Source organism: Lepisosteus oculatus, unplaced genomic scaffold (genome assembly GCF_040954835.1).
Source record: "Lepisosteus oculatus isolate fLepOcu1 unplaced genomic scaffold, fLepOcu1.hap2 HAP2_SCAFFOLD_40, whole genome shotgun sequence".
Classification (NCBI taxonomy): domain Eukaryota; kingdom Metazoa; phylum Chordata; class Actinopteri; order Semionotiformes; family Lepisosteidae; genus Lepisosteus; species Lepisosteus oculatus.
The window spans coordinates 27,585-42,327 of NW_027167934.1; the positions used below are offsets into that span (position 1 = coordinate 27,585).

The 14,743-nt window shown below is 43.8% G+C and overlaps 6 non-coding genes across 6 annotated transcripts; 3 read left to right on the forward strand and 3 right to left on the reverse strand.

Moving 5' to 3' along the window:
* The first annotated feature begins 3,360 nt into the window (after nt 1-3,360).
* On the forward strand, nt 3,361-3,433 carry trnar-ccu (transfer RNA arginine (anticodon CCU)). The gene has a single exon. It is a non-coding gene; the product is annotated as a tRNA-Arg (tRNA).
* A 4,681-nt stretch (nt 3,434-8,114) lies between these two features.
* trnar-ucg (transfer RNA arginine (anticodon UCG)) lies at nt 8,115-8,187 on the forward strand. Its single transcript has one exon. It is a non-coding gene; the product is annotated as a tRNA-Arg (tRNA).
* A 1,550-nt stretch (nt 8,188-9,737) lies between these two features.
* trnas-uga (transfer RNA serine (anticodon UGA)) lies at nt 9,738-9,819 on the reverse strand. The gene has a single exon. It is a non-coding gene; the product is annotated as a tRNA-Ser (tRNA).
* Nucleotides 9,820-11,355: 1,536 nt separating this feature from the next.
* On the reverse strand, nt 11,356-11,429 carry trnan-guu (transfer RNA asparagine (anticodon GUU)). The gene has a single exon. It is a non-coding gene; the product is annotated as a tRNA-Asn (tRNA).
* Nucleotides 11,430-12,622: 1,193 nt separating this feature from the next.
* On the forward strand, nt 12,623-12,695 carry trnar-ucg (transfer RNA arginine (anticodon UCG)). Its single transcript has one exon. It is a non-coding gene; the product is annotated as a tRNA-Arg (tRNA).
* A 1,550-nt stretch (nt 12,696-14,245) lies between these two features.
* Nucleotides 14,246-14,327, reverse strand: trnas-uga (transfer RNA serine (anticodon UGA)). Its single transcript has one exon. It is a non-coding gene; the product is annotated as a tRNA-Ser (tRNA).
* Between the last annotated feature and the right edge of the window lie 416 nt (nt 14,328-14,743).

Genomic DNA, 14,743 nt, shown 5'->3' on the forward strand with positions numbered 1-14,743 from the left:
CATAAGGCACTGGCTTCCTAAGCCAGGGATTGTGGGTTTGAGTCCCATCTGGGGTGCTCCTGTCCCTTTTTGAGTGTACAAATGTCCTTGTGATTTGTGAAGCTGCAACCCCACCTTACTCAGTGAGCGTCTCTGCTTTTCTCTCAGTTGGGAGAAAAACTTTTGTAAACAGCCCTTCGGAATGATGTGGATTTCTGCATGAATGGCTCCTAACATGTGATCTTATCTTTATCTAAGTCATAATAATTAATAAAGAGAGTCTGATTTCACAAACAACACACGCCCAACATTTGACATTGCTGTTTCTTTATTGACCAAATGGTTTAAACAATCAAGGTCATTGATGGAAAAAGTACGTGAACCCTTATATTAAGGAGCTAGTGGAACCTCCTTTATTGACAAAAACCTCAACATCCAACAAACCTCAGCATCCGCCATGCTTCCCAGGTGGGATGAGGTTTTGGAGTTGGTATGCAGAGTTTTGTTATCTCCAAACATAATGCTGTGCACATTTACCAACAAGTTCAACTTTTGTCACGTCTGTCCACAGAACATTGTTCCAGGAGTTGCTGTGGAACATCCATGTGGTCTTTAGCAAACTTGAGAGGGGCAGTGGTGTTTTTTTTGGGGGGGAGAGCAGTAGTTTCCTCCGTGGTGACCTCGCATGATCACCACTCCTGTTCAGATTTCTTCTTATGGTGGACTCATGAGCACAGACGTAAGACAAAGTCAACCACCTGTTCGCTAGATCCCATCCCCACTCTGCTAGTCAAAGATTCCCCTGAAGGACTGGCAGGACCTATAATTAGTATGATGAATGCATCGCTTGCGTCAGGCGTTGTACCTGATCAATTTAAGGTAGCGGTTGTTAGACCGCTCCTTAAGAAGTCAAATTTGGATCCACAAGTTCTTAACAACTACAGGCCTGTCTCAAAGGTCCCATTTCAATCTAAAAGTTTTGAGAGAATAGTTGTTGCCCAATGTCAATCGTATCTGGATTCAAATAATATACTTGAGAAATTTCAGTCTGCTTTCTGAAACTGCATTAACGAGAGTCGTAAATGATATTCTCTTAGCTACTGATGTGGGGAATGCAACAGTGCTTGTGCTTCTAGATCTTAGAGCTGCCTTTGACACGGTTGACCTCTCTGTTTTGTTACACAGGCTTGAGTTTGAGGTTGGCTTATCTGGAACCGTCCTTCAGTGGTTTACTTCACATTTTACTCATCGTTTTCATTATGTTCAAATATCTAATAATTGTACTGCTTCATCAACGTCACCAGTTCAATTTGGGGTACCAGACGGATCAGTGCCGGGGCCAATATTGCTCTCTCTCTCTACATTCTGCTGCTAGGTAGGATAATACGAAAAAATAATATGAACTTTCATTCATATGCTGATGACACTCAAATAAACATTTTGTTCACACCAAACGACAACTTTTCTATTATCACTTTAGTTAAATGCATTAATGAAGGAAAGACTTGGATGTGTGAAAACTTTTTGTTACTCAACTCTGAGAAAACTGAGGATCTGTTGATCGGAGGCAACAATACTGATAGGACTACTATAACTTCAGCACTTAACTCAGAGGATTTAAACATTTGCCTCAAAGAGACAGCATGTAACCTAAGTGGCATATTAGACACAAGGCTCTTAACAACTTGCATTGTTAAGTGCCTTGAGACAACCTTGTTGTGAAAGGTGCTATATAGAAATACATTGATTTGAACTGAATTGACAATGTAAAATGTTGTGTGTGTTGTTTGTTAAACAAGACTGTCTTTATTTATTATTATAAGTCAGATGAAGATCAGATCACATTTTAAGAGCCAATCATGTAGAAATCCAGATCATTCGCGTTTTAAAAGTTGCGGGAAAAGCGAAACAGGTGCTTTTCCTTTGTTGTGCAGACACGACGACACCGTAGGCGGCAGGACTTGAAGCTTCGCAGGGAGACCCCGATGGCTTTCTAGTCCATCGCCCTAACCACTCGGCCGCCGCCGCCGCCACTGCCTTTCTGATGCAGTCTAACATAGAGTGCCCGGCAGCGGCGGAAACCTTTTTCAAAGTCGCTTTCCGTTTAACAACAACAAAAAAAACTTTCACAAAATGCATGCTAGCAGACAAATGCGCCTCAGAGGACTTAAGGCTGGCTTCAAGTTGGAATGATAAAGTCTCCCCGTCCGGTCAGGAAAAGGGAACTTTGTTAGACAGAAAGAAGGAAGTAACAATAACGGAGAATTGTGTGCAAGGATTTTAGAAGCTGCGCAGCCCTGCAGTTTCAATAGCCCTTTTATTCGTGTTAGATGCTGGAATTGCCTTTTTTTGACGCTCTTACGAATGCGATGTCAACGAAAACAGAACAAAGCACAAAAAACCCTCGAGTCCTGCAGTTGGATAGCATGCCGTTACGCGTCCAAGCCGTATTTGACTTCATCCTACCATTGCAACACGGGGCGTATATGGAAACGAACACACGCTACGAATTGTCTCTAATCAGTCCCTACAGTTGTAAGGCGCCTGGAAGCGTGCACCCCCATCATTAATCTTTGCGCATCTGTGCAAGGTAAACTCTGGAGCAGTCTTTGAAACGGCTCAAAGGAAACACGTGATTGATTCCATGTGCATCTGGGGTTCATTTATTTATTTACATTTAATTCAAGGGAAAGGCTTGGGTCAGTTTCAGACGGCCTCCAACAGCGAGATTCAAGCGCCCCACCTTCAGCCCAATCTGCGCCGCCAGAACGCCAACGGCTCCTCTGGTCTTTGGGGTGCGGTTGTGACCCCTTAACCTAAAGTGTTGGTGGCAGACAAATGGAGACTAACAGGTGATGTCCTAGGACATGACTACATTGTGACACTCGGTGGGGATGGTGACCATTGCTTGGAAAAGAGTGCGAGGCCCCTTTAGAAAAACATTTTGTTAACAGGCATTCTGCCTCAGCCTAAACACCTATAGCTTGCAAAGCGCATGCTATTAGACAGGCACCTCTGCAAGACCTTAAGAGTCTCTTAAACTAGTGATAGTAAGGTGTTCCCAATGGGCGATGCTTGGCTTTCAAATCATCTCTCTGTGGAAGCGCCAAGATGCAGCTGTTTAAGGCTTAGAAGCAGCTGACTGTTTCACTACCTAGCTGATTACTGTCAGTCAGGGAGCTCAGAGGTGAAAAGCCTGTCTGAGAGACAATTCGCCGTCGATGAGTTCAATATGTTCCGTACCAGCTCGGCGCAACTGAGATCATCTTGGTAGCCGTGTAGCTCAGATGAGTGAGAGCGTGTGTGTGTGTACCACCGTGATTGGATGCCGGTCCTTCTCAGGTCACAGTAAACCTTCTGCTGCCTAACTTTCCCCAGTGTGCCCCAGTGGCCTAATGGATAAGGCACTGGCCTCCTAAGCCAGGGATTGTGGGTTCGAGCCCCATCTGGGGTGCTCCTTTCCCATTTTGAGCATACAAATGTCCTTGTGATTTGCAAAGCTGCAACCCCACCTTACTCAGTGAGCGTCTCTGCTTTTCTCTCACATACAGTTGGGAGATGTCTTGCACTGAACGGCCTGCTTCAGATCACGCCACAGCACTTCAATGGGATTGGGGTCAGGACTCTTACTCGGCCATCCCAAAATACGGAATTTCTATTGTTTCAGCCACTCTGTTGTTGATGTACTCCTTTGTTTTTGTCATGCTGCATGACCCAGCGTCTTTCGAGTTTTAGATCACAGGCAGACACCCTGACATTCTGCTGTAGAATTTCCTGATACATCTTGGAATTCATCGGTCCCTCGATGATTGCAAGCCGTGCAGCCTCCGCTATGCTTCCCAGGTGGGATGAGGTTTTGGAGTTGGTATGCAGTGTTTTGTTATCTCCAAACATAACGTTGTGCACATTTACCAACATGTTCAACTTTTGTCACTGTCCACAGAACATTGTTCCAGGAGTTGCTGTGGAACATCCATGTGGTCTTTAGCAAACTTGAGAGGGGCAGTGGTGTTTTTTTTTGGGGGGAGAGCAGTGGTTTCCTCCATGGTGACCTCGCATGATCACCACTCCTGTTCAGATTTCTTCTTATGGTGGACTCATAAACACAGACGTAAGACAAAGTCAACCACCTGTTCGCTAGATCCCATCCCCACTCAGCTAGTCAAAGATTCCCTCGAAGGACTGGCAGGACCTATAATTAGTATGATGAATGCATCGCTTGCGTCAGGCGTTGTACCTGATCAATTTAAGGTAGCGGTTGTTAGACCGCTCTTAAGAAGTCAAATTTGGATCAACAAGTTCTTAACAACTACAGGCCTGTCTCAAAGGTCCCATTTCAATCTAAAAGTCTTGGGAGAATAGTTGTTGCCCAACGTCAATCATATCTGGATTCAAATAATATACTTGAGAAATTTTAGTCTGGTTTCTGAAACTGCATTAACAAGAGTCGTAAATGATATTCTCTTAGCTACTGATGCAGGGAATGCAACAGTGCTTGTGCTTTGCTTCTAGATCTTAGAGCTGCCTTTGACACGGTTGACCTCTCTGTTTTGTTACACAGGCTTGAGTTTGAGGTTGGCTTATCTGGAACCGTCCTTCAGTGGTTTACTTCACATTTTACTCATCGTTTTCATTATGTTCAAATATCTAATAATTGTACTGCTTCATCAATGTCACCAGTTCAATTTGGGGTACCAGAAGATCAGTGCTGGGACCAATATTGCTCTCTCTCTCTACATGCTGCTGCTAGGTAGGATAATATGAAAAAATAATATGAACTTTCATTCATATGCTGATGACACTCAAATAAACATTTTGTTTACACCAAACGACAACTCTTCTATTATCAGTTTAGTTAAATGCATTAAGGAAGGAAATACTTGGATGTGTGAAAACTTTTTGTTACTCAACTCTGAGAAAAATGAGGATCTGTTGATCGGAGGCAACAATACTGATAGGACTACTATAACTTCAGCACTTAACTCAGAGGATTTAAACATCTGCCTCAAAGAGACAGCACGTAACCTTGTTGTGAAAGGCGCTATATAGAAATACATTGATTTGAATTGAATTGACAATGTAAAATGTTGTGTGTGTTGTTTGTTAAACAAGACTGTCTTTATTTATCAAAAAATAAAAGGAATTTGCTAGGAATGCAAACGTTAGGTTGCGCTTCTTCATGCTGCATCGTCGGCATGAGTGGAGCTTTTTAAACGTCTGTACTTACTGTGCCCCATAAGAAATCGTTTGTCCCCATTCAAAAGAGATTGTGCGATGTCCTGCAGTGTTCGCAAAGCAAACCTTTGACAGTTTGAAAAGAGGAATTTATTCTGCTTCCTGTGCGTGCAGTAGTTACAAAGTTGAACGTCTTTACACGATCTGCTGCAGTTTTCAGTGGGCGGGCTTTGTCAGAGGGCTTGGAAAAACGCACTGTGTTTCGGCTCGGGAAACATCATGAGCAGCTATACTGTGTATAGCTGACTTTTAACGCATACAGAATTCATTAGAAATCATTGATTTCTCCAATTAACAAGGTTCCCTTAAAGGATGAGTCAAAGTAACGTCTAATCGGATTAGTTTCCTTAGAGCTGGTTCAGAGTTTGCTCAAGAGTTTACCTTTCACAGATGCGCAAAGAAAAATGTTGGGGGTGCACGCTTCAAGGTGCCTTACAGCTGTAGGGAGTGATTCGAGACGATTTGTGGCGTGTGCTCGTTCCCATATACCGTACGCCCCGGGGTGCAGTGCTAAGATGAAGTACAATACCGCTTGGGCACGTAACGGCGTTACACGCAAGTGCGGGACGTGAGGCTTTTCGTTTGTTCATTTTGTTTTGCTCTGCTTTGCTTTGTTTTGTGGTCAAGAGGCGTAAGGTAAGTCGTAATCCAGGGAGAACACTGGTGGCAAACAGTCCGAGGTGAGAGGCGAGGTCCAAAGTCGAAAAGGCAGAAGGGGAGTCCAATATCCAGAATAAACGAGGTAATGGAAAAAACGCCAGGTAGAGCTCTCAAGGAGTAGACTCAATACCAGCGGGAAGCAAGTAAAGATGGTAAAAATAGCACTGCGTACCCCACGGTGGAGTGTGTGCAGGTGGGTTAACTCGTGCGGCGGCGTTTGTTAATAATCACCCTCTGCTGGTGCTGTTTAGATTGCTTAAGAGTTGGTCTTAACTGCCTGGCGGTCATGACAAGCTCCTCTTTAAGCTGTGGTTTAGTTTTGCATTCATGTGTTTCTAGAGCAGTTATTTATGGGGGTGGGTGGGTCCTTCACAGAGGCTCAGGACAAATCCCCTGCATGAAAGTCTACTGTGTGCGTTCAGACAGTCACAGGTCAAGAGCCAGGCAGGAGGACAATGGACAGATGAGCCAACGAACTAAAAATAAAAGAACAGATATGAAAAAGCCACCATCTTTTTCTTTTTGACATTTTCCGACTTTCATGCAAGCCAGGACAAAGTTGCTCGTAGCTACTTGTGGATTCAAATACTCTATCGAGTGCTTTGATGAGTTTTTGCAATTTGATTGTCGTCCTGTCAGCCTGTTTCTGTTTTTTTTTTTCAATCTAGGGATGGAAAGTATGAGGGAAATGATGGAGCAATCAATAACCGCTCCGGAAAAATGGCAGAAAGAAATGGTCCGTCACTAAGGACATTTGTGAAGCAGAGGAGTGACATCACCACAAAGGCGACTTATTCTGCTGATCGTTTTGGTGAATAATGATTGAGGCGTGTTAAGAGAAAGGTAGCTGCGTCAGCATGCTTAGGCTGCAAAGGATAAAGCAAAGGTTTACTCCATGCTGAAAAGAGAAGAAAAGAAGCACAACGTTTCGACTGTGGAGCCTTCTGCACCATCTTCTTTAGCGATGGTGATGATGTTTACATTGGAAAAACTGAGACACGCATACTGGAGGGGCTTGAACCACCAACTTTTCAGCACCACAGAGTCTGACAGTCTTTTGTGCACCCTACATTTGCAGGTTTATGGTCAAAGAAAACAATCACTTGCGCTTCTTGCAGCCGGCAATCTTTTTCCACTGACAACCAAGAAATGGATTTCATCTTTCACAAGCTGTATGGATTTCTTCAAAAACAAGTTATTCCAGAAAGGAAATGAATTCTTGCATTAAACTGAACCAAGCTGTACATGTTTGTCTGAAATGATACATTCGGCACAACAAGACACGGAGAGAGGCACCGCTGGTATTCAGACCCAGGATCGCCTGCTTACTAGGCGGGCACTTTAAGCCACTAGGGAACAGCGCCAGCGGAGCACCGCGCTTTTACAGACACTTGGACACATCTGCGTTCGGTGTGCACTTAACCTGCTCTCTGAGCCCGTTGCCTCCGTCCCATTTAATAGCAGAACTGACGCCAAGAGAAATGATGAGAAATGGCATTTATCGGGCACTTTTCATGTCCAAGGAGCTCAATGCCCTTGACACCTCCCCAAGGCGACAGAGCTGTGCATTCTTTGGCGACACCATTTTTTCTTTTGTTTAATTTCTATACTTATTGATAGAATAAAAACGATATGTCATGTACTGTAAGGGAAATGTCTCTTTTCATGGGGAAAGCTAGCACCAGCAAATGTTGTGTTTAGAAGAAGTGATTTAACATGACACGTGACCTAATTTACCGGAGCAAAAGCTCACCCAGCAAGCCCTGCTTTACTTCTACAGGAGAGAAGTACTGTAGAGTCTGCAAGATGTTCAGCTGGGTAGCTACGTCAGCATGCCTCGGCTGCAAAGGAACAAGTACTAGGTTTATTGCATGCTGAAAAGAGAAGAACGGAAACACAGCGTTTCGACTGTGAGGTCTTCTCACACCTGAAGAAGCCTCACACCTGTAAAAGGCTCCATGGTTTTCTTTCTTCTCTTTTCAACATGGAATACACCTATTGTCTGCAAGATGTGACAATTTCATGGTGTTTTGGAAGAAAACCTTTTTTCTTTGAATTCAAAATCAATCGGAATTTCAGCACGACACATCAACACTTTTTCTGTTTTAAGGAGATGATATTTTAAACCTGATAAAAATAGTAGGAAACACAAGTTTCTTGCTGTGAAAATTTAGATGGGGAAGTTTACTACTAGTAGCAGTGTAGAGCTCTCTGTGGTGGAGTGCAAGCGCATGTTCTAAGGGCCAGTGGCGTAATGGATAACGCGTCTGACTTCGGATCAGAAGATTGGAGGTTCGAGTCCTGCCTGGCTCGTGAGGCTTTTAAACCTCTCAGGTTCCTCGGTAACAGGTTGCCGTCATGTATATGAACTATAGAAAAGCATTTGCCACAACCCGTAAATTAGCACGCAAGTGCGGGCTGGTGAACACAGAACTGTATGGAGATCATCTCCAGCTCCGAGCTCAATTGCAATGAAAAAACATGCAGAACAGAACTGGAGAGCAGCTGAATTTGTGCTCAGTAGGGTGGGGAGGACTCAGCATTGCTATTGTTCTAATTGGCATGAACTGCAGGGGATCTGAATCAGAACATGTCAGTTAGTTCGATCATTGCGTCAGTATGTAGGCCACGTTAATACAGAATTATTACTTTGTCTGTCTCGTCTTTGTATATAGCTGAATGTCCCTGACAATTTCATGTTAGTTTTTAAGAACGACATTGGTGCTAATATATACATATATAGCATATAAGGAACACGTAAAAGTTTAGTCCATGCTGAAAAGATAAGAAAACCGCCACAACGTTTCATCTTGGAATAAATCTTTACTTGTTGTTTTGCAGCCTACCCATTCTGACCTAACTCCTCCCTTGAAATTCCCTAACAGATAAGGGTACGTAACGGCTCATGCGATGCTCAGTTGCAATTTGTCCCAAAACAAACAAGAACAGCAGCTGAGGGTTTGAGTTTGAACATGCACTGTATTAAAGCAGCTTTTATTTCCATTGATAAATGCTAGATATTCCTACAGAGATTCTCCAGGTGAGTAAGCGATTCCTGTTTCTGTTTCTATTTCTGTTTCATATATACAGTATATATATGTTACATGTGTCTCTGCAATAGTATAAATGTGTTATACACTATCAGGGGCTGCTTTTTTGTGCACCTCATCTACAACAAGGGTTTTTTTTTCATTTATGTTTGTGGACCTTCACCATTTGAGGAAGTGAGTTAGATAAGAAAGTTACAGGTATGGTGAGCAATGACTGACAAAGGCACGTACTGCGTATTCCTTACAGAAGTGTAAGCAATTTGTTCTAAAAAACACCGGCTAAAGTCCAACATCGTTAGCAATCTTATTACTTAAACAGAATTAACATCAATAAACTGTAAGGTGCTGGTACATGCGAGTAGATTTGATCTTCTATTAAACAAAAATGCAATTACAGCTCTAAAAAGGTCAACCTAGACTTCTGTAACAGATCTGTTCAGGTCATCGCTGTTTCTCTGACCTTGTGAGTCTTTGGAATTTTAAAAGTGTATTTTGCTTGCCTTTCATGTGGTCTGTGTACAAGTCACTGTGGCGTATGCGGTCCTACACAGCCTTGCTATAGACGTGACGAGCCTCCGCTATGTTGCAATGGAGAACAGGTTCAGTACGGAGCTGCCGAGAAAATTCAGCTGGAAAGCTCGTTGCAGAAAAGCATCGTTCTCTGTGTCCAGCGGCAAAGCGTCCATCGTGGGTGCTGAAGAATCGATTTCACAGGCTGTGGGTCCAGGCGATTTAGAGTGTTAAAGGTCCCAGCGAAAACGAAACGGCGCTGGTCCTTTTACACGCACGCACGCAACCAAATGCAAAGGACGCCGTAGTCGGCAGGATTTGAACCTGCGCGGGGAGACCCCAACGGATTTCAAGTCCGTCACCTTAACCACTCGGCCACGACTACAGCAAGTGCCGCGGCCGCTGCCTTCTTGCTACAATCGAACAGGGAGTGCGAGGCGGCGGCGGCAGCGGAGGCAACTTTTTTCAAGTTCGCTCTCCGTTTAAGAAACCTTTTACGCCATACGTGCAAGCACACACACACACACCTCAGAGGACTTAAGGGTGGCTTCAAGTTGGAATGATAAAGTCTCCCCGTTCGGACATGAAAACAGAACGTTCGTAGACAGAAAGCAATCAACAACAGAGACATCTGGACGACGATTTTAGTCACTGCACTTTGAATAGCATTTTTACTCCAGTTACAGGAGATGCACCAATGGCCCTTGACCTACGCTCTTACCAATGCCTTGAACATTCAAACAAAACAGCCCTCAAGTCCTGCGGTTTAATATAACGCTGTTACGTGTCGAGGCAGTATTTGACTCTGTCCTACCGTTGAGACACGGGGCGTATATGGAAATGAACACATGCTACGGATCGTCTCTAATCGGTCCCTACAGTTGGAAGGCTCCTTGAAGCGTGCACCCCCATCATTCATCTTTGCGCATCTGTGAAAGGTAGACTCTTGAGCAATGTTTGAGCCAGCTCTAAGGCAACTAGTGCTATTGGACAGACACCTCGGGAAGATCCTAAGAGTCTCTTAACACCACTTCCAGCAGCAAGCTTAATTGTTCGCTGGAGGTCTCCCACCCAGGTACTGACCAGGCAAAGAATCACCAGTACATTGAATGAGGAAGTTAATCCTGAAATCCAATTACATATCTCAAGGTAAGACAAATCCATAAGAACATGTCTTAGTATTACTTCGTTTACATTAGTATGGCACTGAGTTGGAGCTCCTCTTTAAGCTGTGGTTTAGTTTTGCATTCATGTGTTTCTAGAGCAGTTATTTATGGGGGTGGGTGGGTCTTTCACAGAGGCTCAGGACAAATCCCCCGCCTGAAAGTCTAATGTGTGCGTTCAGACAGTCACAGGTCAAGAGCCAGGCAGGAGGACAATGGACAGAAGAGCCAACGAACTAAAAATAAAAGAACAGATATGAAAAAGCCACCATCTTTTTCTTTTTGACATTTTCCGACTTTCATGCAAGCCAGGACAAAGTTGCTCGTAGCTACTTGTGGATTCAAATACTCTATCGAGTGCTTTGATGAGTTTTTGCAATTTGATTGTCGTCCTATCAGCCTGTTTCTGTTTTTTTTTTTCAATCTTGGGATGGAAAGTATGAGGGAAATGATGGAGCAATCAATAACCGCTCCGGAAAAATGGCAGAATGAAATGGTCCGTCACTAAGGACATTTGTGAAGCAGAGGAGTGACATCACCACAAAGGCGACACATTCTGCTGATGGTTTTGGTGAATAATGATTGAGGTGCGTTAAGAGAAAGGTAGCTGTGTCAGCATGCGTAGGCTGCAAAGGATCAAGCAAAGGTTTACTCCATGCTGAAAAGAGAAGAAAAGAAGCACAACGTTTCGACTGTGGAGCCTTCTGCGCCATCTTCTTTAGCGGTGATGATGTTTACATTGGAAAAACGGAGACATGCGTCCCTGGGTGGGCTTGAACCACCAACCTTTCGGTTAACAGCCGAACGCGCTAACCGATTGCGCCACAGAGACTGACGGCCGCTTGTGCTCCCTACATTTGCAGGTTTATGGTCAAAGAAAACAATCACTTGCGCTTCTTGCAGCCGGCAATCTTTTTCCACTGACAACCAAGAAATGGATTTCATCTTTCACAAGCTGTATGGATTTCTTCAAAAACAAGTTATTCCAGAAAGGAAATGAATTCTTGCATTAAACTGAACCAAGCTGTACATGTTTGTCTGAAATGAGACATTCGGCACAACAAGACACGGAGAGAGGCACCGCTGGTATTCAGACCCAGGATCGCCTGCTTACTAGGCGGGCACTTTAAGCCACTAGGGAACAGCGCCAGCGGAACACCGCGCTTTTACAGACACTTGGACACATCTGCGTTCGGTGTGCACTTAACCTGCTCTCTGAACCCGTTGCCTCCGTCCCATTTAATAGCAGAACTGACGCCAAGAGAAATGATGAGAAATGGCATTTATCGGGCACGTTTCATGTCCAAGGAGCTCAATGCCCTTGACACCTCCCCAAGGCGACAGAGCTGTGCATTCTTTGGCGACACCATTTTTTCTTTTGTTTAATTTCTATACTTATTGATAGAATAAAAACGATATGTCATGTACTGTAAGGGAAATGTCTCTTTTCATGGGGAAAGCTAGCACCAGCAAATGTTGTGTTTAGAAGAAGTGATTTAACATGACACGTGACCTAATTTACCGGAGCAAAAGCTCACCCAGCAAGCCCTGCTTTACTTCTACAGGAGAGAAGTACTGTAGAGTCTGCAAGATGTTCAGCTGGGTAGCTACGTCAGCATGCCTCGGCTGCAAAGGAACAAGTACTAGGTTTATTGCATGCTGAAAAGAGAAGAACGGAAACACAGCGTTTCGACTGTGAGGTCTTCTCACACCTGAAGAAGCCTCACACCTGTAAAAGGCTCCATGGTTTTCTTTCTTCTCTTTTCAACATGGAATACACCTATTGTCTGCAAGATGTGACAATTTCATGGTGTTTTGGAAGAAAACCTTTTTTCTTTGAATTCAAAATCAATCGGAATTTCAGCACGACACATCAACACTTTTTCTGTTTTAAGGAGATGATATTTTAAACCTGATAAAAATAGTAGGAAACACAAGTTTCTTGCTGTGAAAATTTAGATGGGGAAGTGTACTACTAGTAGCAGTGTAGAGCTCTCTGTGGTGGAGTGCAAGCGCATGTTCTAAGGGCCAGTGGCGTAATGGATAACGCGTCTGACTTCGGATCAGAAGATTGGAGGTTCGAGTCCTGCCTGGCTCGTGAGGCTTTTAAACCTCTCAGGTTCCTCGGTAACAGGTTGCCGTCATGTATATGAACTATAGAAAAGCATTTGCCACAACCCGTAAATTAGCACGCAAGTGCGGGCTGGTGAACACAGAACTGTATGGAGATCATCTCCAGCTCCGAGCTCAATTGCAATGAAAAAACATGCAGAACAGAACTGGAGAGCAGCTGAATTTGTGCTCAGTAGGGTGGGGAGGACTCAGCATTGCTATTGTTCTAATTGGCATGAACTGCAGGGGATCTGAATCAGAACATGTCAGTTAGTTCGATCATTGCGTCAGTATGTAGGCCACGTTAATACAGAATTATTACTTTGTCTGTCTCGTCTTTGTATATAGCTGAATGTCCCTGACAATTTCATGTTAGTTTTTAAGAACGACATTGGTGCTAATATATACATATATAGCATATAAGGAACACGTAAAAGTTTAGTCCATGCTGAAAAGATAAGAAAACCGCCACAACGTTTCATCTTGGAATAAATCTTTACTTGTTGTTTTGCAGCCTACCCATTCTGACCTAACTCCTCCCTTGAAATTCCCTAACAGATAAGGGTACGTAACGGCTCATGCGATGCTCAGTTGCAATTTGTCCCAAAACAAACAAGAACAGCAGCTGAGGGTTTGAGTTTGAACATGCACTGTATTAAAGCAGCTTTTATTTCCATTGATAAATGCTAGATATTCCTACAGAGATTCTCCAGGTGAGTAAGCGATTCCTGTTTCTGTTTCTATTTCTGTTTCATATATACAGTATATATATGTTACATGTGTCTCTGCAATAGTATAAATGTGTTATACACTATCAGGGGCTGCTTTTTTGTGCACCTCATCTACAACAAGGGTTTTTTTTTCATTTATGTTTGTGGACCTTCACCATTTGAGGAAGTGAGTTAGATAAGAAAGTTACAGGTATGGTGAGCAATGACTGACAAAGGCACGTACTGCGTATTCCTTACAGAAGTGTAAGCAATTTGTTCTAAAAAACACCGGCTAAAGTCCAACATCGTTAGCAATCTTATTACTTAAACAGAATTAACATCAATAAACTGTAAGGTGCTGGTACATGCGAGTAGATTTGATCTTCTATTAAACAAAAATGCAATTACAGCTCTAAAAAGGTCAACCTAGACTTCTGTAACAGATCTGTTCAGGTCATCGCTGTTTCTCTGACCTTGTGAGTCTTTGGAATTTTAAAAGTGTATTTTGCTTGCCTTTCATGTGGTCTGTGTACAAGTCACTGTGGCGTATGCGGTCCTACACAGCCTTGCTATAGACGTGACGAGCCTCCGCTATGTTGCAATGGAGAACAGGTTCAGTACGGAGCTGCCGAGAAAATTCAGCTGGAAAGCTCGTTGCAGAAAAGCATCGTTCTCTGTGTCCAGCGGCAAAGCGTCCATCGTGGGTGCTGAAGAATCGATTTCACAGGCTGTGGGTCCAGGCGATTTAGAGTGTTAAAGGTCCCAGCGAAAACGAAACGGCGCTGGTCCTTTTACACGCACACACGCAACCAAATGCAAAGGACGCCGTAGTCGGCAGGATTTGAACCTGCGCGGGGAGACCCCAACGGATTTCAAGTCCGTCACCTTAACCACTCGGCCACGACTACAGCAAGCGGCGTGGCCGCTGCCTTCTTGCTACAATCGAACAGGGAGTGCGAGGCGGCGGCGGCAGCGGAGGCAACTTTTTTCAAGTTCGCTCTCCGTTTAAGAAACCTTTTACGCCATACGTGCAAGCACACACACACACACCTCAGAGGACTTAAGGGTGGCTTCAAGTTGGAATGATAAAGTCTCCCCGTTCGGACATGAAAACAGAACGTTCGTAGACAGAAAGCAATCAACAACAGAGACATCTGGACGACGATTTTAGTCACTGCACTTTGAATAGCATTTTTACTCCAGTTACAGGAGATGCACCAATGGCCCTTGACCTACGCTCTTACCAATGCCTTGAACATTCAAACAAAACAGCCCTCAAGTCCTGCGGTTTAATATAACGCTGTTACGTGTCGAGGCAGTATTT